The 27642-nt window shown below is 34.7% G+C and overlaps 1 pseudogene; it reads left to right on the forward strand.

Moving 5' to 3' along the window:
• Positions 1-3772: 3772 nt before the first annotated feature.
• LOC101152451 (large ribosomal subunit protein eL18-like) overlaps positions 3773-27642 on the forward strand; it is a 96035-nt pseudogene continuing 72165 nt past the window's right edge.

Here is a 27642-nt window from a genome sequence, read left to right on the forward strand (position 1 = left end):
TATTTTATATGCTCTTTATAGTCTGAGACTGAACATTTCCAATTCATCACAAATATTCTTCCATTATATATTTTATTTTTGAACCTCCCTTTATCTGCTATTTGCCTCACTCTCGCTGTCCCTTCTTTGCATATAGGACAGGAGAGTGAAAGTGTTTGTTCACAACACCATCTTGATTCAATCTTAGTTTTTTCTCGATTAACTATTTTATAATTTGGCCAGAATTATCAGCATGTATATAACTCTAAAATATATATTTTTAGCTTTGATATTTTTCTTGTGCTTCAGACTTTGCTTATTTCATATTATTATTTAGATTTTTTTCCAGGCACATCTAAACTCAGCATAATCACAGCTAATCTCATCATTTCCTTCCCAAACTTGCTCCCCTTCAAAACAAAAGCACAAGTGTCAATAATGGCAACATATTATAACCATTTGTCCAATCTAGAAATCTAGTGTGAGCAACATCATTGATGCTTCCTCTCCATGACCCTCAGCTCTCACATTCAGTCAATCCCAGGCCACTTTCATATGCTATCATGTGTCTTCTGAATTACGGCAAGATCTTTCTAATTGGATTCCTTACTTCTTGTCTTGCTCACCACTGGTCCATTTTTCTGGAACAGTCAGAAAGGCTATTCTCAAATAACTTCATCAATTTAATATCCTACCTAATAGCTTCAAGGCATTCGTAATGCTCTAAGCCTAAATATCACCATGAAAAGCATTATTCATTGCCTAACCAATGGCTATTTCTCCCTTTTTTTTTTTTGCCAGCAGAGTCAGTCTTCCACTATATCCACAGACAATACCAGATATCTCCTTTCTTAGATACACTTGCAGCTCAAGAGTAAGCAATAACTCAATCCTGGCCAACTGAGCCTGAGGTATGATCTATTAGTGGGCTTCTCACAAACATTTACCTTCCTGACAGAATAAAAGAGATAAGCAAAAATTATTGTATAAGTTTCTTATTGCCCCTTCAGTTTCTGTCATTACTTCTCATTAATCTATTCAGAATATTGCAGCCATATAAGAAATATTTTATAAGAAAATCTAATCATGACATTCCTCTTCTTACAACCCTAATTTGGCTTCCTAACTGACTCTAAATAGCAAAGTCCACACGGTGGCCTAAAAAACTTCTACATAATCTATACCCACACCATTCCTGTACTCTTTTAAGTCTGTGATCTCATTCCCTACTATCTCTGCTCACCCTTTCTAGATCTGCTAACATAGCAGTGTTGGTGGCATAGATCAGTGTATTTTACTACCCTTTGAGGTTATCACAATTAGTTCAGATTGCTCAATAAAGCAATCCCTTACTGAGATAGCTCCTTTTACAAAACAATGTTTTACTTTTACATTGTACCCTCTTTCTGCGGATCTCAGCGGGTTTTCTCATTTATCAGATAATCTTTATTCATAGAGGAAGTGAGACTGAAAAAGTTGATTTCCTACAAAAGGATGATCTGAGGCTGAGAACAGTTAATTGATCCAACTAAAATCATGTGCTCAGTCAAAAGCTGTCCCCAAAACGTTATTCATTTGACTCTACACCTTTCATCTTAGATTACAAAGTAGTCAGTTTTTGAGCACATGCTGTAACAGTTTGATTCTTACATAAAGACTTCTCAAATAATGGTATAAGAAATATTGTTGTTATTTTAAAATCTTATTCCTACAAATATTACTCAATTACTAAATACTAAAATTATTAAATATTATAAATACTACTAAATAAGGATACTATATTTTTTATAAATTATTTCTGAATGTGGTAAGTGAGATTGTATCAAACCAATGCTAGCGACATACAAAAAAAAATTTGAAGAATCCTGAGAGCTTCTCATGCAGTCAAAATCTGAGGAGGTATGTAGGAGAGAAATACAGAGACATTAAAATAACACTAAACTCCTCTTGCTGTGGCATCTGCTAACTAAAAATGATTGCTGAGGGAACTGACAAGATGAGCAGAATCTCTAGACTGAACTGTGCCAGACAGAAGAGAAAGAAATTGGACATCACAACTGCCATGGCTGAGAGGCCTTGAGAACAATTCAGTCCTAGGAGACTGAAGAACTTGAAGTGAATCCCTTCTAGAGGAAGATAACAAGATCCAAAGCCTCTAATGTTCTCGCAGTTTACAGTTATTAAACCAGAACATTAAAATAACTGTGACTAAAATAATATAATAGAGCATGAGAGGTCAATATACTGAAGGATGAGATGGAGAATTTAAGCAGAGAATGTAAATTTATAGAGAAAAATTAAATAAAAAGTATGCTACTATAATTACTAGTCAATATCAACTCATTCCTCTTACTATACTTACTGTCTAAAAGATAAATGTTGAAAAAATAATACGAGAAAGACAGGAAGAGAAAAAGAAAATGTAGGAAAAAAGGATACAGAGCATTTCTTATACCATTTCTAATTACTACCATAATTTCTATGGCTTTCAGTCACAAACAACTTAATGCTAAATTTATTCTGTGGATTTTTGCACTTGGAATAGACTCACTTTTCTATGACTTGTTAGAAAGGCTAGAAGATTAATGAGCTAATGTTGAGAAAGCATATCAAATGCAAAGTACACATTTTAGAGGCACTACAGATTTCATTAAAAATAAACAGAGAGTTGTAGTGAAAGCAAGTGGAATATGTGCCGAGATGAAGTAGTGACAGTATCCTCATGGTTCCCAGCATCCCCAACTTTGGGAGAATTTACAGTTCTGAAAGTTAAAAATTCATTGGCAATACAAATAATTTGCATTTATACATTTTATACTCTGAAAATGCTAATGTTTGAAATATTTAATCACAGGGTTTTAAATTATAAACTAATGGAAGAACGAAGAGAACTATAAAAATCACTTAGATACTCTATTTAAATAACATTTGGAGAAAAAAACACAGAGCCTTATAACTTCTAGGCCTTACTCAAATCACTATGTTTTATGTCACTTGGAAACTTAAGACTGTTTATATTTTTGTTGACCTTTCTAATGTATCTCCTCAATTTCCATATTTTAACAAATTGTCCAATATGAACCATTAATAAAAGAGAGGAAAGATGCACTCAGAAAATGGCCTGCAGAAGATTCCTTTGACCTAACAAATGTATATTAATTATATTCATTATAGTAAATATTCTTGTTATTTAAAATAAATTTTCTAAAACAGTTACATAACCAAATGAAAATGGGTCATTTTATCATATACCCAAGTAGAACTTATCATAAAAATAGGCAAAATGACATTTAATTATTCAAACAGAAATTAGGAAGAAAATGAAAGAATAAGAGCACTTTACTCTTTTATAGTTATCAGAATATTATATATACAGATATTGAAAACTTGAAAAATTATTTAATTCTAATATGAATCTAGTCATAATGTTCTAAGAATGTTTCCAAGTCATTTCACGTGTTAATTAATCAAAATAATTATTTTTATTATTTTTTATAATCTGCACATTATAAGGTAAAAAGAAGTTTAAAAAGACTGTTCCAGTTGTACTTCGTCTCTTCTAAATTTAAAATGTTGCTAGTTAATAATCATAATCAGTAAATCTTTTAAATCTCATAAAATTAACCACTTTCTACGACTTTCCTCAATTAGAGTTTTCCTTTATTTAGTAAACAGTTTTGAGAGTCTTCTATATTCCAGCAATGTTTTAGACACTGGAAATACAATAGTAAATAAGACAGGGAAGTCTCATGAAATTAATATTGTCTAAAGAAAAATAGACATATGAGAGGGTATGCATTTGGTTCGCAGCTACATTAATTGTAATGGTCAGGGAAGCCTCGCAGAGGTGATGACCCATGAGCAGAAAGGAGGCTGGTAAGAAACAGCCAAGCATGCGAGCTTGTGGTGGTGCAGCATCCCAAGAGAGGACCAGCAGGTGCTATACAAAAGGGATCTTTAAATGTTTAGGTAATGGAAAGAAAATCACTATGGTTGGACCACAAAGCAATAGCTATTTAGAGAATGGATCACAGAAGAACTAGAAAGCAGCAAGACCATTTAAGGAACTATTGACATAGTCCAGGAGCAGGGTCAGGACATATGAACCAGATGGTAATAGTAGAGGTGCAGCAAAGTAGTTGGCATTCAGAGCAGATTTATTTGTTGACTTTTAAGTCTTTAATTAAATTCAGTCTCTGAATGTGTTTGCTTTTGATATTACATTTTTAGATTCTAATGTATCCCTTCAATTAGTTTTTATTCCTAATTAATATAATTTATTTGTTTTTCATTTAATAACTAACAACAGTTACCAGGTTGAATAAAAACATATCTGGATGTTAATAATAAATCAGTAAGTCTGAGACTATTGATAATTAAACTTCTCAGACATGGTAATGGAACAGGAGGAAAGCAATAATTAAAAAAACAATTTTCTTAAATATAAATTAAATATGGTAGATTTCCCAGCTCTTCAAATATTGGAAGCTAATATGCTGAATAAGTTCTTTTGACAAACTGACTGTAATTTGAAGTATGGCCAATGAAATTATTTGTGAATTTTTAATTTTTTGTATTGAACAAAAGCTTCAAAATGCATCTTTAAAAAATATCATGAAACTTTTAACAGGTCTCACTTTCAATATTATGAGATACAGTTTACATTATATATAAAAGAAAAAGGCTCATACACATAAAATAGTTTTTTTAATGCCGAAAAGCAAAAGCATGTATTTGGAGATCAAAAATCAACTTCAAGTCTTTCTCACCTCTAGCTCCCTTCTATGAGGCAGAATTTTCTTCAAGCCATACTAAATAGTTTTCTACTTTGGTTCAAGTCCTATAAAGCCTAAAATAATATAAACATGCAGAATAAGAGAATACCAAATTTCATTTACTGGCTTTGATTTAAGAAAAATATTGAATGCATACTCACTTTAATAGAAGAAAAGCATCTGGACAAATAATGTAGATCTAAGTTGTCACTTTAATGAAACAATGTTACCAGTCATCTCATCTCCTGTATTCTCAATACTTTCCAGGAATTTAAAGTTCATGTTAATAGTTTCAATAAAATTTCAAACCAATCTATGTGTAGCTATATATATACATATATATATATTTTGTTGTTGTTCTTCTGTTTTGTTTTTGTTTTTTTGGAGACGGAGTCTCCTTCTGTTGACGAGGCTGGAGTGCAGTGGCGTGATCTCGGCTCTCTGCAACCTCCATCTACTGGGTTCAAGCGATTCTCCTGCCTCAGCCTCCGGAGCAGCTGGGATTACGGCACATGCCACCATAGCTGGGTGTGGTGGCTCATTCCTGTAATCCTGCCACTTTGGGAGGCCAAGGTGGGTAGATCACTTGAGGTCAGAGGTCAAGACCAGCCTGGCCAACATCGTGAAACCCTGTCTCTACAAAAATACAAAAATTAGCTGATCTATGTTTTTAAACTTATTTCAAGCTACTGTATCTGGATTTTCTTGTCCAGACTTCTCAAATTTTTTTTTATTTCAAGTGAATATTTGAGTCTCTGAAATGATATACTTATCGGTCATATGCCTCATTTTAGAATAACATTTTCTGTTCCTCTATGATTTTGTAAATACTAATGTTCAAAGCTGAACTTAAATTCTAAATCCACTATGCCTTCCTCCTCCTTATATTATTTATTCTGTAAGATTCAAGTAAGATTTCATTGACAACTATGTGTGTGTGTGTTTGTGTACACGTGTGTTTGGTACATGTTTGTCCCCACCTCTACAATGCTTTATTTTTAAAAAATTGTAACACATTCAGTTGGGACGTATACTCTACATTTGATCAATGTTTCTAGTACCTCCCATTGACCTATACTTCTTTCTTTCTTTTTTTTTTTTTTTTTCCGACGAGTGTTGTGGGTACTGGTTTTGATGACTCCATTCTACACCCATGCCTTACAGTTCAGAAGGGAGATAAGTTCCTCGCTCAGCTAATCACAAAATTTGAGAGGTTTTGCATTTTCTTCCAGCCAGCATTCAGTGCAACAGGGATGAAAAAATCAAAAGAAATGAAATGATTTGCAAGAAATGAAATGAAATGATTTGCCAATATTATGAAATGAAATGATTTGCCCAATATTATGCAACAATATAGGATATGTGTGGAGACAGACCAGGTCCTATGTACCCCTTGATATTTGTTCATACTATTACTACATCATTCCTTACAATAAGTATCTGGTAATGGGCCCTGTCTCTTCATTAGAACAAAAGCTTCTGATTCAACTTGTTATCTGACCAATGCCAGAATATAGTGAGCATTTAATAAACAAATGTTTAATTATTTTTCCACTGTATCAAGTGGAATAAGCTGCTTCAAAGTTCCCATCATGCTCTCAGTCATTCCTTTTAGTCATTGTTTTTTCCATCTTTTAATCTTTTTTCAAATTGTACTGTATTTCTATTGGCTGTAAGGTTGAAAGGAAGAAACAAAATATTGTTAATTTGTTTGGGGCCTTTCATCATCTTGGCGCATCAGCTGGAAAAGACCAAAAGCAAAAGTGCTTGCCAAAATAGCTTATGTATTCCTGTCAATTTCTGCCTGCTGAAAACATACTTCTTTTACAGCAGCCAGCAATGAAGCTATTTGGAGCCAAAAAGCAATGCCTCTGTCTTCCTTGCCAACTTGTATCATGTTGTGCCTTTGGAACCAAGAGCTAAGATATTTTATTCATCTCTTGTCACCAAAAGAAGTTTAACTGTTTTATGATGTTTTGCAATGCAGGTGATTGGTGGAGCTCAAAACAGAGCTGTTAAACATGATTTGACCATGAAGACTGGAAACATTACATCAATTTCTCTGAAGATGTACTGTTTTTGAAAAGAATGACTTACTTAGCACCCCCTGAAAAATACTTATAGATCTACTAATCAAGAAGAAAACAAGTAGGCAATATTAGTAAGTGAATCTCAAACTAGACCATAGTTCTAATGTCCTAATTATCTAAGCCTGTGACGATATCAATTATGTTACAATAAGCATGGATACATGACAAGTGTGTAGTAAGCAGGATTTTGAGCCTCAGAATGAAAGAGCTAAATTTAACATTCAAAAGGTACTTGATGCAAATGGCTTTAACAGTTATAAACCATCTTCTAGGACCAATTCCAATAACTGTATTTAACTAAAAAATGTATGGCAGGGCTGCAATTTTGCCAACTCAGTGTTTGTTGCCTGTGTGTACGATGTAATCCCCTTGGAGGTTGGCAACATGGTGGTCCTAACGCACAGAAGACAGGATCCAAAGAACTTATCTTGAATATTTTGGCTTTAAAATATACAAACTCTCTCTCTCACTAGAGAACCAAATATCCTGTTTACATTTTGACCTAGAAGATATTAATAGTACCCGATATACCATCTGTTTATAACCTTCCAAATATTTTCCTTAAAAGTTTATTATTTAAATGATTTTCTTTTTTCTTTTTTTTTTTTTTTTGAGACGGAGTCTCGCTCTGTCCCCCAGGCTGGAGTGCAGTGGCGCCATCTCATGTCATTGCAAGCTCCGCCTCCCAGGTTCACGCCATTCTCCTGCCTCAGCCTCCCTAGTAGCTGAGACTACAGGCACCTGCCACCTCGCCTAATTTTTTTGTATTTTTAGTAGAGACGGGGTTTCACCGTGTTAGCCAGGATGGTCTCGATCTCCAGACCTCGTGATCCACCCCCCTCATCCTCCCAAAGTGCTGGGATTACAGGCGTGAGCCACCGCGCCCGGCCTTAAATGATTTTCAAATATTATTCAATAAATTATTATTTTAGTAAAGGATCAATAATAAATGCAAAAAAAAAATTGAGTCAGGATTTAAATGGCAGTTATAAATTATGTCTTTAAATATTTCAAATAATAATTCACCCAAATATTTTACAATTAATGTTTACTATACTATCATCCACACCATTAATTTTGCCCTTTTTGTCAGTAGATTAAGCATTTTGAGATAAATAATTCTAAGGATAGACTCAAGAATATTGTATAGAAATGAATCCCTGACTTTAAACAAGTAAAATTGAAACAAATAAAACCAATAAGCTTACACATAAAATCAAGAACACAATTCTTATGAATATTAAAACTGCTGAGACTACATGTTATGCTTTCTCTTAAAGCTCCTAAGAACTAGTGCATTAAGTTCAGGTATTAACTTACTTTGTTTTGTTTTTTGAGTCTATAGAAAAATATAGGTTACCTTTTTCAGATTTATGTGAAAGCTTACTCCAATTTATGTAGAAATTGTCATAGTTAGAAAAAAAGACTGTACATTTCACTTAACATATACATTAAAAATGAAATTTTACATTTTTTCCTATATGAGTTTAAATTTTTCTAGTCTCTTACAATTTGACGAAATATTAATATCCAATTAAAGGCCAACATAAATATGATTTTATTAATACATAGTATCTTACTGCATTATTCAATGCTTGCAATAAACCTGTTTATATATGGATAAAAATGATTAAGATTAGCGGTACTCAAAGTGTGGTCTCAGATACCAGCAACAGTATCACCTAGGGCCTCCAAGAAATATAAATTATTGGGACCCACTTAAGACCTATTGAGTAGGAAACTCTGTGGTGGCCCTAGCAATGTCTTTTTAAGAAGAAGAAAGGCTCTGATTTGTAGTGTTTACCTATTTCTGGGGTGCAAATACTCCCACTATGCCAATTTCAAGTTGCAAATGTAACACCACTGAATGCACAGTGGAGAAGTGATATGTAACACTGCCTTTGGGTGATTCTGATATACTCTACAGTTTGTAGATCACTAACTTGGACTATATGGAAGTGTATAAGAACACAAACTTGGACTTTAAACAGTTTTGATTTAAATAGTGTTTCTACCATTTACAGGATTACTAATTTGGTCTTGGTCAAATTATGCAACTTCTATATTCCTTAATTTTCCTGTCATAAACAGAGTCACTGAAAGTGTCTACCTCATGATATGAGAATCAAAAGAGTTAACTGGAGTAGAGTGGAGTTGCATCTTATACAGGGGTTAAGTTCCAAAGTCAAAATTTAAGGCATAATTGTCTGTAGAACAAAAGCACGCTACAAAATTCTTTTACCATGTCAGTATGTCTAACACAGACTACTTTCCCTCCATTGTAGGAGAGATCTTCATTTCTTCAATTACACACCACATACAGCTCTTAGCTTTTATTTACAAGCTATAGTACATGAAAATTACTTGTTTTTAACACTAGACTAACACGGACTAATACACAGTAATTATTTTGTGGGAAGTCCATGAAATGAGACCAACGAGAGTGCAGCCAATTCATGTCTCACACTTGGCTCACTACAGGACATACTAGAATTCAAATTATTTTTGCTGTCATTATAATGGCTGTCATTGGGATTACGTTTGTTGTTATTATTATTAATTTTTTCTTTCTTTTAGGGAGTACGTAGCAAACATTTTAAAATTTACTCAATTTAAATTCACTTAATTTAAATTCAGATATTAGTATTTTTATACCAAAGTATTTGATGCAATTTAATTAATGCAATTGCATTACAATTCAAGTAATAGTAGGTCTTCCACAGGTAACTTGTTAATATTATTATTTTTGTTGGTGGATGTATCTTACTTAAAATAAAAAATGAACAGAGTCTCAGAAGTTTTTCAAAGTCCCCTCACACCCCGAAAAAAATGTTGTAAAAACAGTAGAGATAAAAAGCATAACACATCATCTGGTTTCTTCCCACTCCTTGAGTAAAGTTAACACATTTCTTAAAAGTAGGCCAGTCCATTTTAGTTTTACTACTTTCCTACAAAGACTACATCTATCTTACAGTTCAAGTTTTACCAAAATATCTCTTTCTATATTTTATCCCAATATTCTGAGCTGCGTAATACCTTGTACCAAAATAAATAATTCCTCTTTACTCTGACATTTGCCCTATTCAAATACATGTACAAATTAACCTATTTCCCCTTCAACTTAGCTATAAATATGTACTTGCTTTAATCTTTCTTGATAAGACAGCTCTCTAATCAATTTTTGTCCTCTCATTTCAGAGCTAAATTCAATACATGCTGTAATTTAACTCTTAGGAGAAAGCTTACCATACAGAATGTAATGCATTTTAGTTAGAATTGGAAGATTTAAAGGCACACTTAGAAAAAAACACTCACTACTGTAAATGCATAATGGAGATTTACCTAAAAGACATTGATTTTATCTTGATATATATTCTGAAGTTCATTGATGTTTGAAAACTTTTAGCTCCTATGTACCTGAAAGCAATAATACATTTTTTTCTGGCCTCTTAAGAATTAATGAAGTTTCCAATATCCATCATCTGTGAGCAAAATAAATAAACCTCAGGTTTTTAAGTCTACTGTAATACCTGTCAGAGATATTGGTTATTTGGATATTTCTTACTTGATCACTGGAGTTGATGGCTGATGATTCTCAAGAAACTGAGAAGCAGGTACAACAAGGAAGCTTATGTAATAATTAGCATAACTTTATAAGGAGATTTTTATGCATTTCATTTTATATTGAGAGATAATTAGGAATGCTTATTGATACCTTACATTCCAGAACACAAAAAAAATAAGTATAGTATCCAGTGGCAAAGACTTCCTGACTCCTATACCTTTTCGACCTTGAAGACTGAGTCCAAGACCAGGCATCATTTACTATAAGCTAACTTAAGAGCCCTTGGGCCTTAAGGGAACATCAGAGGCAATCCAGCAGTACACCTATGGCCTAGGGTGGCAGTGGCTACAGGGTAAACTTCTCTGCCTTTGGAAAGGGGAGAGAAGAGTGGGAAGGAGTGCCTGCTGTGTTTTGAGTGTTAGCTCAGCTGCAGTACCATAGAAAACCAGGTCGACTTCTAAGGTTTTTACTCTAGTTCCTGACTCCCAGTATCTTTGGACCACCCAGGGCCCAGGGAACCTCATCACCCTGAAGGGAAGAACACAGGCCTGCCTGGTTTTGCCATTGCCACTGTTGTGTCACTGCCCAGAGCCTAGAGCAAACGACATAGGTAGTAGCCAGGGAGTGGTGATAGCATGCCTTGGACAAGATCCAGCACTGTGCTGGCTTCAAGTCAGACCCAGTGCAGTCATAGATGTGGTGGCCACAGGGGTGCTTGTGTTATTCCATCCCCAGCTTTATGTTGCTCAGAACATAGAGAGAGACTTTGTTCAGGAGAAAGTAAGGGAAGAGAACAAGAGTCTCTGCCTAGTAATCCAGAGAATTCTCCCAGATCATGTTCAAGACCATAAAGATCATACCTCTGTAAGTCAGCAAGAACCACAGTGTCACTGGGCTTCATGTAACCCCTAAAGCAGACTCAGCTTAGATAAAAACACCCAAGTCCTTTCAAATCTCTGCAAAGCCTTCCCAAGAAAGATGAATACAAATAAGCTCAGACAGTGCGGACCAGTATATCTCCTAGCATCGACACCATCCAGGAAAACATTACCTCACCAAATGAACCAAATAAAGCCCCAGGGACCAATCCTGAAGAAACAGAGATACATGACCTTTCAGACAGAGGATTCAAAATAGCTGTGCTGACAAAATTTAAATACATTTAAGATAACACAGGGAAGGAATTCAGAATTCTATCAGATAAATTTAATGAACAGATTGAAATAACTAAAAAAGAATCAAATAGAAACACTGGAGCTAAAAAAAATGCAACTGGCATGCTGAAGAATGTATCAGAGTTCTTTAACAGCACAACTGATCAAGCAGAAGAAAGAATTAGTGAGCTTCATGAAAGGTCACTTGAAAATACACACTTAGAAGAGATGAAAGAAAGAATAAAAATTAACGAAGCACACCCACAGAATCCAGAAAATAGCCTCAAAAGGGCAAATAGAAGAGTTATTAGCCAGCCGGGGGCAGTGGCTCACACCTGTAATCCCAGCACTTTGGGAGGCTGAAGCGGGCAGATCACGAGGTCAGGAGATTGAGACCATCCTGGCTAACACCGTGAAACTCCGTCTCCACGAAAAATACAAAAAATGAGCCAGGCATGATGATGGATGCCTGCTGAGGCAGGAGAATGGAGTGAACCCGGGAGGCAGAGCTTGCAGTGAGCCAAGATTGCACCCCTGCACTCTAGCCTGGGCAACAGAGCAAGACTCTGTCTCAAAAAAAAAAAAAAAAAACCGGTTATTAGCCTTAAAGAGGAGGCAGAGAAAGAGATAAGTAGAAACTTTATAAGGGATAACAGAGAACTTCCAAAACCTAGAGAGAGAGAGATCAATATTGAAGTACAAGAAGGTTACAGAACACCAAGCAGTTTTAACACAAAGAAGACTACTTGAAGGTATTTAATAATCAAACTCCCAAAGGTCAAGGATAAAGAAAGAATCCTAAAAGCAACAAGAGGAAAAAAACAAATTACATACCAAGCAGCTTCAATATATTTGGCAGCAGAGTTTTCAGTGGAAACCTTACTGGCCAGGAAGAGTGGCATGACATACATAAAGTACAAAAAAAAAAAAAAAACCCACCTTTTACCCTATAAAAGTATATCCAGTGAAAATATCTTTCAAAATTAAAGAAGAAATAAAGACCTTCCCAGATAAACAAATGCTGAGAGATTTCGTCAACGTTGGACCTGTCCTATAAGAAATAACCAGAAAGAAAGGAATATTAATGAGAAGTAATCATCTGAGAGTACACAACTCATTGGTAATAACACACAAAATATTATAACTGTGGTGTGTAAACTACTCTTATTCTAAGTTGAAAAGCTAACCTATAAACCAATGAAAACAATAACTACATCAACTTTCAAGACATAGTAAAATAAGCTACAGATAGAAACACCAAAAAGTAAAAAATCAAGGAGACAAAGTCAAGTGAGTTTTTATTAGTTTTCTTTTTACTTATCTGCTATTTTTTTACATAGTATTAAGTTGTTAGGTGAAAATAATGGGTTATAAGATAGTATTTGCAAGTCTCGTGGTAACCTCAAACCAAAAACACAATGGATACCCAAAAAATGAAAAACAGGAAATTAATCATATCACCAGGAAATCATGTTCACTAGAGGAAGACAGGAATGAAAAAAAGAAGAAAGATGATGAAACAACAAGAAAAATAAATAAACAACAAGAAAAAAATAGCAGGAGTTACTCCATAGTTAATAATAATATTGAGTATAAATGGACTAAACTCTCCAATCAAAAGACATAGAAAGGGCTGGGCACAGTGGCTCACACCTGTAATCCCAGCATTTTGGGAGGTTGAGGTGGGCAGATCACTTGAGGTCAGGAGTTCAGGATCAGCCTGGCCAACATAGTGAAACCCCATCTGTACTTAAAAAATGCAAAAAAAAATGTAATAAGTATTCCATGGTGTATATGTGCCACATTTTCTTTATCCAGTCTATCATTGATGGGCATTTGGGTTGGTTCCAAGTCTTTGCTATTGTGAATAGTGCTACAATAAACATACATGTGCATGTGTCTTTATGGTAGAATGATTTATAATCCTTCAGGTGTATATATATATATACCCAGTAATGGGATTGCTGGGTCAAATGGTATTTCTGGCTCTAGATCCTTGAAGAATCATTACACTGTCTTCCACAACGTTAAACTAAGTTATTCTACCATCAACAGTGTAGAAGTGTTCCTATTTCTCCACATCCTCTCCAGCATCTGTTGTTTCCTGACTTTTTAATGATCGCTATTCTAATTGGCGTGAGTTTTGATTTGCATTTCTCTAATGACCAGTGATGATGAGCTTTTTCCATATGGTTTTTGGCTGCATAAATGTCTTCTTTTGAGAAGTGTCTGCTCCTATCCTTCACCCACTTTTTGATGGGGTTGTTTTTTTCTTGTAAAGTTGTTTATGTTCCTTATAGATTTGGATATTAGCCATTTGTTAGATGGATAGATTGCAAAAATTTTCTCCCATTCTAGAGGATGCCTGTTCACTCTGATGATAGTTTCTTTTGCTGTGAAGAAGCTCTTTAGTTTAATTAGATCCCATTTGTCAATTTTGGCTTTAGTTGCCATTGCTTTTGGTGTTTTAGTCATGAAGTCTTTGCCATGACTATGACCTGAATGGTATTGCCTAGGTTTTCTTCTCGGGTTTTTATGGTTTTAGGTTTTACATTTAAGTCTTTTATCTATCGTGAGTTAATTTTTGTATAACGTGTAAGGAAAGGGTCCAGTTTCAGTTTTCTGCATATGGCTAGCCAGTTTTCCTGACATCATTTATTAAATAGGGAATCCTTTCCCCATTGCTTGTTTTTCTCAAGTTTGTCAAAGATTAGATGGTTGTAGATGTGTAGTGTTATTTCTGAGGCCTCTGTTATTTTCCACTGGTCTATATATCTGTTTTGGTACCAGTACCATGCTCTTTTGGTTACTGTAGCCTTGCAGTATAGTTTGAAGTCAGGTAGTGTGATGCCTCCAGCTTTGTTCTTTTTGCTTAGGATTGTCTTGGCTATACGGGCTCTTTTTTGGTTCCATATGAAATTCAAGGTAGTTTTTTTCTAACTATGTGAAGAAAGTCAATGGTAGCTTGATGGGGATAGCATTGAATCTGTAAATTACTTTGGGCAGTATGGACCTTTCTTTTCACAATATTGATTCTTCCTATCCATGAGCATGGAATGTTTTACTATTTGTTTGTGTGAGCAGTGGTTTGTAGTTCTCATTGAAGAGGTCCTTCATATCCCTTATAAGCTCTATTCCTAGGTATTTTATTCTCTTTGTAGCAATTGTGAATGGGAGTTCACTCATGATTTGGATCTCTATTATTGGTGTATAGGAATGCTTGTGAATTTTGCACATTGATTTGGTATCTTGAGATTTTGCTGAAGTTGCTTATCAGATTAAGGAGATTTTGGGCTGAGATGATGGGGTTTTCTAAATATACAATCATGTCTTCTGCAAACAGACAACTTGGCTTTCTCTCTTCCTATGCCCTCTCACCACTCCTATTCAACATAGTATTAGATTTCTGGCCAGGGCAATCAGGCAAGAGAAAGAAATTGATGCACTTTTGAAAGTTTACTCTGGCTGGAGGCTGTGGCTCATGCCTGTATTCCCAGCACCTTGGTAGGCTGAGGCAGGCAGATCACTTGAGGACAGGTGTTCAAGACCAGACTGTCCAACATGGCGAAACCCTGTCTCTACTTAAAAAGACAAAAATTAGTCAGGCATGGTGGCGTGTGCCCGTAGTCCCAGCTACTCTGGAGGCTGAGGCAGGAGAATCACTTGAACCTGGGAGGCGCAGGTTGTAGTGAGCCGAGACTGTGCCACACACTGCACTCCAGCCTGGGTGACCAGAGTGAGACCCTGTCTCAAAAAAAAAAAAAAAAGAAAAAGAAAGAAAGAAAAAAGAAAAAGTTACTCTACCAGTGAATTTCCAGAAGAAGAAATAGTAAAGTTCTGGTACAAACAATGTCAGTGTTCTTATATCTGACTCAGGTACAAAAGACTCATCAATCTTCCTAGGAAACATTTTATAGATGGCCTAGGAGAAGGAGATTTCTAGTGTAATATGCAAAAATAAAAATGTAATATTCTGGAAATTAATAATTAATCTGGAGGAGCTGTGGTATTTTTAATAGACTGGTAAAAATGTTGATTTACTTTAGAATTTTGATTTAGAGCGAAATCATGTCACCAAATGTATATTAGCAGCATGCAGCACAAGTTAAAAAGTACAGAAACTAAGAAGCACAAATGATTTAATGTATAGTTATTTTTATTTCTATTCAAAGTGTTACCATATTTAATGCTTGCAAATAATATTTCTGTATAATGACATAGAGGAGGAATTCTCTTTAGCTGTTTCATTTATTATTTTCCCACTAATAAAGACTATCATTTATTATTCCTGATCCTGTTTTTAATCGTGTACATTATTACTTATTATTAATAACACTTTTACTAATAGATTTTAATGAGAAGTAAATAATTGCTCCATTAATATAATCACAAGATTATATACTTGTCATAAACTTAATCCTCAACTACTTTCATTAACTATTTATAGGATTTTAAATTGCATTTATTGGGTTTATTTTATATGCAAGCTCTAATATTATAAATATATTTAAGTTTACAATAACTGTTTACAAGGCCCAAATTGCCATATTTTTTCCCAATCTTTGAAAATGTATTCCCTAATTATGTGATAATAACTATTCAGTGATAGGGCAATTATAGGGTAATTGCTATGTCATTATTGAGTAATAACATTGTAACACCATGAAATTACAGGGTAGATAAATACATGGCGAATTTTACATACTAAAGCATAGTACAGAAAATCAAATAATTATATTGCACTGCTTTTCTACGGTACAGAAAATCAAATAATTATATTTCAAAGCATACAATAAATCACACTAATCAGTTTTCAGTAGTTTTATATAGTAAGAAAATTGCTTCAAAGCAAAACCTCTTGCTTTTTTGGTTAAAGAAACTGGCTTAGTTTTTGTTGTAAAGTAAGTAATGGAGATAGAGTGTGTGATTAAGCATTTATGTTTTTCTTTAATATCATTACTTATATTACCTTTTACACTCAATAAACATACTATACTACAAAAGTCAGCTTTCTCAGAAAAAAATTCCCACTGCTATTATTTTCGTGTCATTCTCTCACCGAAATGGACACTAAAATAGAGACAATTAGCTCTTATCATTTTAATTTGTATGCTAAATTTACATACACATTTTCACTCGTATGAAACAAACAAAAACAGTCTACTATGGAAAAGTAGTTTCTCAACTTCAACTGCATATTTTTGCAAGGCTTTAATGTCATGGATGGCAAAAGTATTCTAGGGAAACTCTCCTGGATTAAAGAAGAACTAAATTCATAACAAGTAAATGATTCTAGATTAGATTCTGGGTCATAAAGAAAACATCTATAAAGGATATTATGAGGAGAATTGGGAAAAAGTGAATTTGGGTTCAAATACTAAGTAGAATTATTGAATTGATGTTAAGCTTTTTGATTGTGCTACGTTATATTGTTTTTATATTGAAGAAAATATGTATTCATTAAGAATTTATGTTCTATCATTAACCACAATGTTCTACCCACTTCAGTTTTAAAAAAAACAAAAATCTGTGTCTATATATACACACACACACACACACAAAATGAAGGGCTGAGGAGAGAAGGAAGAAAGAAAGAGAAAGCAGTAATAGTAAAATGTGAACAAGAAGGGTAAAGAGAAGTGGGGGGTGGAAGAGAGAGCGTAAAAAGAAAGAGAAAATTATATATAGATGATAAATACAAGGATGCTTATTGTAGTGTTCTTGAAACACTTTTAGGTTTAATTTTTTTATATAAAATTTAAGGAAAAGTTTCATTTACCTTTTAAGTGTATGAGAGCTTCACTCGGTTCAACCAACATATTCTGACTGAGTGGGAAATACCCAGAAGAATAACACAGGGTTTCTTTTTTTTTTTTTTTTTTTTTTTTGAGACAGAGTCTGGCTCTTTCGCCCAGGCTGGAGTGCAGTGGCGCGATCTCGGCTCACTGCAAGCTCCGCCTCCCGGGCTCACCCCATTCTCCTGCCTTAGCCTCCGGAGTAGCTGAGACTACAGGCTCCTGCCACCACACCCGGCTAATTTTTTGTATTTTTAGTAGAGACGGGGTTTCACCGTGTTAGCCAGGATGGTCTCAGTCTCCTGACCTCGTGATTCGCCCGCCTCGGCCTCCCAAAGTGCTGGGATTACAGGCGTGAGCCAACGTGCCCGGCCAACACAGGTTTTCTTTCAGTCAGGAATAATCGTTTCTTGATTAGCATGGACATGTATAGAAATTACCATATTCTACAGATTCATAATGTGTTACTTATCTTGAGCTTGCAAACTGCTTATGAGTGGCCCTAGAAAGGAACTGATATAGTCTGGACAATGACTTCATAAATCCTAGATTTGCATAAGAAGACAAAAAAGTGAGGAAACCCAGGGATCTTAAGTATAACTAAACGTCAGTGATACATCACAGGATGTTTAAACATATGTTATTCTTTACCCAGACTTCTTTCTTCGTGTGTAGTAGTGCATCCTTTCATTTGATTCAAGTCCCTTACTGTTTTATACACTCCAAAATATTTCACTGTGATTCTAGAACTCATCATGATCTTTCATCATTATATATGCTGATATATTCTCAAAATTTTTCTCTAAGTATATTCCTATCTAGCTAAAAATAGCCATAACCTGACGATATTGCTTTAGCTGCAGTCGTTCAAAGTGGCAGCTTTCATTGATCTCCTTCCATAGCCAACCATATCTTCAGACCTAACTAAACTCTTAGGTGAATTTCTCATTGCTGCTTCTAGGCTAGAGGATGGTAAGCTTGTTCTAAAGAGCCAGAGAGTAAAGCTTAGGCTCTATAGCCGATATATGGTCTCTGTTGTGGCTGCTGTTGCTGCCTCCTTCATCTCCTCTTTCTTTTGTTTGTTTGTTTGTTTGTTTGTTTGTTTGTGTGTCAATAAGAACTTTTTAATACTTTAAGTTTTAGGGTACATGTGCACAACATGCAGGTTAGTTACATATGTATACATGTGCCATGCTGGAGTGCTGCACCCATTAACTCGTCATTTAACATTAGGTATATCTCCTAATGCTATCCCTCCCCCCTTCCCCCACCCCCCAACAGTCCCCGGTGTGTGCTGTTCCCCTTCCTGTGTCCATGTGTTCTCATTGTTCAATTCCCACCTGTGAGTGAAAATATGCAGTGTTTGGTTTTTTGTCCTTGGGATAGTTTGCTGAGAATGATAGTTTCCAGCTTCATCCATGTCCCTACAAAGGACATGAACTCATCCTTTTTTATGGCTGCATAGTATTCCATGGTGTATATGTGCCACACTTTCTTAATCCAGTCTATCATTGTTGGACATTTGGGTTGGTTCCAAGTCTTTGCTATTGTGAATAGTGCCGCAATAAACATACGTGTGCATGTGTCTTTATAGCAGCATGATTTATAATCCTTTGGGTGTTTGTTTTAAAACACACACACACACACACACACACGACTTACTTTAATTGGCCACACAGGCCAAAGTCTGGATTTTCCCTATAAGCTATAGTTTACTCAGCCTTGTTCTAGACTATAATTTCTTTTTTCCCCCTAAGAGAAAATGTATTTATTATCTTTAAAGTTATCATCTATTGTTCTCCCAGTTACCAATCCTCATTCACTTTAGCATCTCACTCTCCATCCCTATTCCAGTAATTATTTCTGCAATTACAGATCCATACATAAGATAAATGATCCATTCATCAGTCTTGTCTCTCAGTTGCATGTATATTTGTTTTCTGTTTTATATCCTTCCCCAATAACTCAAAACTACACAACTTCCAAATCTCAGGTCCAGACATCTTACTCTCTTTTCACTGTCTTCAAAGTTTCCAACTCACCACTTCCAGTCACTCCACACAACAATTATTACACCACAGAAACCTAGTTTATATTGACTGTATGAAATTTTTCTATTGTTTCCTCTCCTCATATTCTCACTTTTATTTCTGTTTATCGTTATAATCATTGCCTTACACATATCCACAATCCTTCTGCCAACTGTACTCTTCTTCATTGTAGTCTACAAGCAAAACACAGCTATGCTAAGATCCAGCACATGGCTTTTTCTGTAGTTGCAATGAGAATCAGCTAGGAAAAATACACAACTGAGCTGATTTACTAGTGATCTAAAACTCGGGTTTCCAGTGTCTCTCCTCAAATTGTCAATAACACCTCCTTCATCCTTACTCTCACCTTAGGATCTTACTTATTACGTTATTGAAGCAATTAAGAAGAGAACACTCACAATTATCCCTTCACACATCTGTAACTGTGTCTGTATACTCTACCAACCATGCTGTTGTTTGACTGGAGTGTACTTACTCCCATTTCAGGGATGTACACTGGATCCCATCCCCTCTCACTTACTGATGGACTTCACATCCATAATTTTCTTCTTTCATTTTTTATTTTGTGTGTGTGTGTGTGTGTGTGTGTGTGTTTTGAGACAGAGTCTCACTCTGTCGTCTAAGCTGGAGTGCACTGGCACAATCTTGGCTCACTGCAACCTCCACCTCCCGGGTTCAAGCCATTCTCCTGCCTCAGCCTCCTGAGTAGCGGGGATTATAGCCACCCACCACCATGCCTGGCTAATTTTTTTGTATGTTTTAGTAAAGATGGGGTTTCACCATATTTTCCAGGCTGGTCGCAAACTCCTGGCCTCAAGTGATCTGCCTGACTCAGCCCCACAAAGTGCAGGGATTACAGGTGTGAGCCACCACACCCAGCCCATAATTTTCTGCTTCTGTTTTGTCTCATCAACTTTTCTTGCTTTACTTGAATGCTACTATCTGGATAGAAACCTGCTTTGTGATCTACAATCTTAAAAAGAAAGAAAAATCATCCCCTGATTCCATCTTTTTAACTACTATTCTACTTCTATGCAATCCCATGTAACAAAATTCAGAAGAAAGTTTCCTTAAGAAGCTACCCTGTCTCCAGATCCTCTTTTCATTTCTGGAGACCCATTTCAATTTGGCTTTTATGACAGCTTCTCCTGTTATTAAGTGTTTCTATTCATCCTGGAAAAAAAGTCAATTCCAAATTCACATTGAACTCAAATTCTTATCGGCATTTGACACAGTTGAGAAGTTCCTCATAACTGTTTCCTCACTCAGATTCTAGTGCACCTAACTATTCTTCATTTTTTCCTACATCTTTGGGTGTTTCTTCCTAGTCTAATTTATAAACCTCCTCCTCTTCTTAACTTCATAAAAAGGTTTCCTAGGGTTCAGATGCAGCATATTTTCTTAGTGAAATTTTTTTTTAAGTCTCTGGTTCACTGATTTTCAAGCAAGCACTGTGTATACTGTGGAGCAGAAGAAGACTTTTTGAGGAGCATACAAATATGGACAGTTTCAAGAAACCCATTTTTCCAATCTTCATCCTTAATATGCACACTTTACTGAAAATAATCTGCCTGAGAATGTGCTCACAGTGAGACATACTTTGCAAATCCTTTCCCAGCTCTCCTTAAGCAATAGACCTTCCTCCTTGTTACAGAAAACAAAATAAGCAAAAGATATGCACACACATACTACATATATGCACACTCATATATAAAATAGATGTACATGCAATGTTAATTTTCTTTGACAAAAATTTTAGTGACTTGGTAGAAGGAAATGGCCATTGGTGTTTCAAATATTTATCTTTCCTTCTACCTTATTCTACACCTCATATCTCTGTTGACATTAAAATAACCCCCTCCACTAACACACACACGGGAGAGAGAGGAATATATTTAAAACATTCAACAAAAATTACCTGTACCTTGAAGCAAGTAGCATGTCAGTTTTATATCTCTGACAATGGGTCCCATGATTATAAATAAAATAAACATTGTAGTGCTTTTCAATTGAACACTAGCAAAATCAAATATTAGAGCTGTGGCTAGTCTTTTTCCTAATTGTTATGGTACCATTCAAATCAAAGGGAAGGACTGGTTTCTAAATAATTCTGTATTCATTATCTGAAATATGTGTTTATATATTGCAAATAAAACATAATGTAAAGTTGACTTTCTAAAGAAAAATAAATATTTCCAGAGAAAAATGAATACTTGAGAAGAGTTTTTGAAGAAATAATATCTGAAATAAGAATCCGTTCTTGAAACCAACAAACAAAAAATTTTAAAGTTTGGTAATAGAAATGCCAGGTAAGGCTGGTTATCCATCCAACCTCATATCAAATTTCTTACATCAGAATATATTACATGCACTTGGTGATTATGTAAAAATCTCTTCAGTGACCTTATTTAAAATATATTAAGGACGCTAATTTTACTACTAATTTTGCTAGCAAGCACCTATTTAGAAATGTTTGATTTCTGTTACATTTTTGTATTCATTAAAAACACTTTTAAAAATGTAGCTCTTCAAACAAAAAGGTCGCTATACAAGATGAAAATTATAAGCTCTACTCTTTATTCTTTGAAAGCTACTCACGTATATGTGACATTCTAAATATTTATTAATTACTATTAAAACATATTTACTAATATTCTGATTCAAATGACTATAAAATTGATATGTAATTCCATGTGGACCCATGAAATTAATTTGATACTTTTGAAAATAAAATAACTTTAAAAATCATAGCTATCCATGCTCTATTTTATCTTTAATAATCTTTATCATTTTTTCTACATAGGCACATTTTTGTTTTAGTTTTCCCTTACTACTGTATGTTTCATGCATTTCTAGACTCTCTTTTCTTATTCACTCAGTGATAATAAACTGTTATTTATCACTTAAAAATAATTTACTAAGGACATGTTTTCAATTTAGCAAGAAATCTTAGAAATGTATTCACTTTAATAAACTATATTAAAGGTTACGTTCATCATCCACACATCACAGAGAATATCAGAAGGTACGTAATGTTTCTGATTAAAGGTCAATTCTCATAAAGCTTTTGTTCTTTCGCATGCTGTATTTTCTACTTATTTATGACTTACATATTTACTGATTTTTTCAACTAAGATTTTATTCATTAACCAGAAATACGTACACATTTTCTCAATGTGTATGTATACACATCCATCCATACATCCAAATCAATTTATATATATAAATAAATTTTCTTTGTGTCAATAAATACTGCATATCATTTAGATAAGATATGAGATTTATTATCCTTTCAATCAGGGAGAAGTACCTTTCAAGAATGATTAAAACAAAACTGGTAATTTTATTACTAGTAGTTGGTAATTGCAACCACTCAATATTTTTGCAAGCCTACAATCAAATTTTGATTAGGTTATCTATGTTTTTAGTGAAAAAAATAGCCCAATTACATTGCAAATAATTATTGAATATCATCTTTTTCAGATTTTCAAAATCAAATCATTAAATACAGAGAAAAATATGTGAAACACCTTTTGGTATTTCTTTGAAAGCATCAGTTTTTCCTATTATAACAGAAACAAGATAGGAGATGCCATCATAGGAGTTGACATCCTCCACAACAAGGACCGAAAGGTTCCCCGCAAGGAGCCCAAGAGCCCGGATACCTACCTGAGGCTGTTGGTCAAGCTGTACAGGTTTCTGGCCAGACGAACCAACTCCACATTCAACCAGGTTGTGCTGAAGAGGTTGTTTAGGAGTCGCACCAAGGGCCCACCTCTGTCCCTTTTCCGGATAATCCGCAAGATGAAGCTTCCCGGCCGGGAAAACAAAACCGCCGTGGTTGTGGGGACTATAAGGGATGATGTGCGGGTTCAGGAGGTGCCCAAACTGAAGGTTTGTGCGCTGCGCATGACCAGCCGGGCCCGCCGCGGCCCTAGAGTCCACCAAGGGTTGTGGCACCGTCCTGCTCTCTGGTCCTCTCAAAGGCCGAGAAGTGTACCGGCATTTCCGCAAGGCCCCGGAAACGCGGCACCAAAACCTACGTCCGCTCCAAGGGCCGGAAGTTCGAGCGTGCCAGAGGCCGACTGGACAACCAAGGCCACAAAAACTAACCCGGGGCTGGGAGCGGTGGCTCACGCCTGTAATCCCAGCACTTTGGGATGCCGAGGCGGGGCGGATCACGAACGAGGTCAGGAGATTGAGACAATCCTGGCTAACACTGTGAAACCCCGTCTCTACTAAAAACACAAAAAATTAGCCGGGCGTGGTGGCGGGTACCTGCAGTCCCAGCTACTGGGGAAGCTGAGGCAGGAGAATAGTGTGAACCCAGGAGGCGGAGGTTGCAGTGAGCCGAGATCGCGCCACTGCACTCCAGCCTGGCCGACAGAGCGAGACTCCATCTCCAAACAAAAAAAAAAATAATAACCCTGGATCCTACCCTTTTATTAAAAAGATTTTGGATGCTGACAAAAAAAAAAAGGATACAGGTTTGACCTAGTCACATATTCCACAACCAGCAGCATGCTAAATACTATAGGAGTTAACAAAAAAATCATTAAGACATAACCCCATCCTCTAAGAAATACAATGTTTGTAGAAATAGGGTAAGAAATACACTGTAATAGTGTATAATTTAGATGTTGATCAATATTTTAGTAACACTTTATAATACTTTTCGATCATTAAATTTTGAATTTCTTGTAAATTTTCAACAGAGTATCTGTTTCGCATTCCTTACTTGGTGGAGGTAGAATGAGAGCCAATGATTCTTCACCATCACCCAGCCGGTTATCAAGATAGGTAAGCCAAAAACTTAAGTCTCTTGATTCATAGGCAGAATGCTTTCATTTATACTGTTCTGAGATATAATTTAGCACCAAAAATTTATTGTAAATGCTATTGTTAATAATAATAAAAACTGACCAATGAATGAAATTCTGTTCTCTAACACAGTTATATATATTTTAATAAAACATATATAAAATATATAATATATACATTGTAATAAAACAAAATCTTACTCTAAGAGAAAGATTATGGCCATCCTTATTAGAATTTTTAAATAATGAAAGTCTTTCTACAAGAGTAGGATATTCTAAAGAAAGGAGACTACATCATATTCTTCATTTTATCCTCAGCACATGGCACTTAGTAAGAGGTAAATATTTATTAAAGACCACTGCACTTTTCTGTAAGCCTGGCTGATTCCTTATGAAATTCAAACACTCAAAGTGTTCATATGCTTTCATCAATAAATATAATTAGTCTGACACTCTAAAAGAAAATGTGCTAGCTTAGTTATTTAGGCAAAATATTTCTTCCATGAATTAACAGAGTTAATGCTAAATATGCTTTGCTATTGGTAATTTAGAAGGTTGATTTTATCAATAGGTGAAATAGGTATGCTAGAGTCTTGTGATTTCATCTGCCTAATATTGAAGTATGCTTGGAATTTCAACAACAAAGAATTACTCTGTGGATAAAAGATATCTACTTCTGCCCAAAGCAGCATAATAATCCATATCCACCATGCAAACCTCAAAGTTAGATATAAAATCAACTTGATTTTGATAATTAACCAAATCCATATAAGAAAGTATATACATTTTGGAGACCTTTATTCTGTTTGCTGCTCTTCTTGTACTAGCTGTTATCTTAAATTAGTAATTTCACATTTTTGAGAAAGAGTTTCCATATAAAACATAAAACAATATATAAATCATATATAAAGAATTTTATAAAGAGCAGATGAAAAATCATGATCTGTATAAAGCATAGTTGATCAATGATGGTAAAGGGACGTAAAAAGCACAAACTGTGGCTATGTCAGATAAAGTATTTTTCCTTTATGAAAAAGGTTGAGGTCTATATTTGAGTGACTCATTGGTACACTTGGGGGATGGAAAAAAAATGGCCTTATGACATTACACAATTTTTTTAACATCTCTGAGCTACACCGTAAAAAAAAAAACTTGTGACATTTAATTTTCATAATGCATGTAAGTAAACAAACAGAACAAAAATTGATACAGAGCTAGTAAATGGGTCTTCATTTTTGTTTTTAAATTTTAGATCTACAAAGTGGTAGTAATTTATAATTCAAATAAAATTAGTACTCTGAGATTGAAAATAATTTACCTCATTTTTCTGTCTCTCTACTGAACATGATACACTGTATATCATATCACTTAATGTGTTTGCATAGTATTGATCCAGTGAATTTTGATACTGACAAGCAATTATAATACAAGATTTAAAAATAATTAGGTTCTCAGAAAATCAATCCTATTATAATTTTAGAGAACATTTTTGATCAAAGATTTCTGAATTTATTTAAGTAAAAAGTTATTTAAATAAAAAGTTATTTAAGTTAAAAGTTATTTAAGTAAATTGTTAAGTAAAACAATAAAATAATTTGTATTATTAATATTTTATAGAAAACACAGAAACAGAATGTTGAAATGTACAATACATTCTTTTAAAAAATCACATTTAGTTATTCAAATACAATTTGAGTTTATATGTGTGCTCCTATTTACTCAACAGCAATTTAAAATATTAGATAAATTTACTTTTATTAATTATGTATCAATTTATCAAGGAAATATGTAAAGAACAAATAATTTGGGGTCAGATAAAAAAGTTTTTAATTCTGCCTTATTTATTTCATGCCGTGTGCACCTTGGATAAGTTACCTACCTTTAAAAAAAAATAATTCTAACTTGTAGAGTTACTAACTTTGTAGGGATACCAAATCCTTAAAATCTAAATTTTAGTTATGAGATACAGGGAATTAAAGAAAATATTCTGCACAGCACCTATCACAGAAGGGGCAATGATCACAAATATTATGATGAGTATAATATTCTTTTATAAAATATTACTAACTATGCTGTCCAATGTAAAAAGTAATGAACAATAAGTACACTTTTAAATATTCCATATTTATATAGTCTTTAAACCTCAAAAATAACATTTTTGTTGCTTATTTTCTGGAAAAAAAAACCTGCTGTATATTTCTATTCATCTGGAATACACCAGTTTGTATTTAACTGAATGGAACTTGCAAGCAAAATATATAGGAAAGATTTGAATTAGAAATAAAATAATTATGGTAATGTTCTATTTACCCTTATTGATAAGGGTACTAAATAATTAACTCTTTTATATATAAGATAAAGTGAAGAGTTAAAAATATAGTGAGGCATTGGTCTGCTAGCAATAGAAGAAGGGTCGTGAAGGTACAACATTTAGGATTAAATTTGTTCTGGGTATTTGCCAATCCATAAGAAGTGGCTGAAAGGTTGGATTGTACTTTGGACAGCCTCATAATACTAAGAAAAAAAAAAAGTAAATGCAGTAGACTTTGGTAAACCACTCCCTTCCTGCAACACAAAGAATTCCAATCTAAGAGTAAAGCTGAATGTAATAAACTTGACATCCCTACATAGTGGAGTCTATCATAAAATAATATGAATAGTCTGGACAATTCCAAACCATGCAATTGAATTAAGGTAATTAATGGTTGCTAAAGTCTACAGATAACAGGCAGAAGTAAATTACAAACAATTTCTGGAGTAAAAAATCCATTACAGATAACATAATCCTCATCCTCAAATTTACCTCTGCAAGTACTTTTTCAGTGACAGTATACTACAAACACAATCCCATTACAGATAACATAATCCTCATCCTCAAATTTACCTCTGCAAGTACTTTTTCAATGACAGTATACTACAAACACAATCTCATTGCAGATAACATAATCCTCATCCTCAAATTTACCTCTGCAAGTACTTTTTCCCTGACAATATACTACAAACACAATCAAATGTAACGAGGAAAAGAAGGTGGCAAAATGATATGAGCAGGAATTTCAAAAATAAAAAAGAGAACAGCTCAAAAGAAATTACAAATATTGGAACTATCAGACAGAGACTGAAGATAACATTATTTATTTCAGCCGGGCACTTTGGCTCATGCCTGTAATCCCAACACTTTAGGAGGCCAAGGCGGGTCGATCACCTGAGGTCAGGGGTGAGACCCGCCTGACCAACATGGTGAAACCCCATCCCTACTAAAAATACAAAAATTAGCTGGGCGTGGTGGAGGGTGGCTGTAATCCCAGCTACTTGGGAGGCTGAGGAAGGAGAATCACTTGAACCCAGGCGGTGGAGGTTGCTGTGAGCCGAGATCACACCATTGCACTCCAGCCTAGGCAACAATAGCCAAA

This window comes from Gorilla gorilla, chromosome 9, assembly GCF_029281585.2.
Source record: "Gorilla gorilla gorilla isolate KB3781 chromosome 9, NHGRI_mGorGor1-v2.1_pri, whole genome shotgun sequence".
In the NCBI taxonomy this organism is placed as follows: Eukaryota; Metazoa; Chordata; class Mammalia; order Primates; family Hominidae; genus Gorilla; species Gorilla gorilla.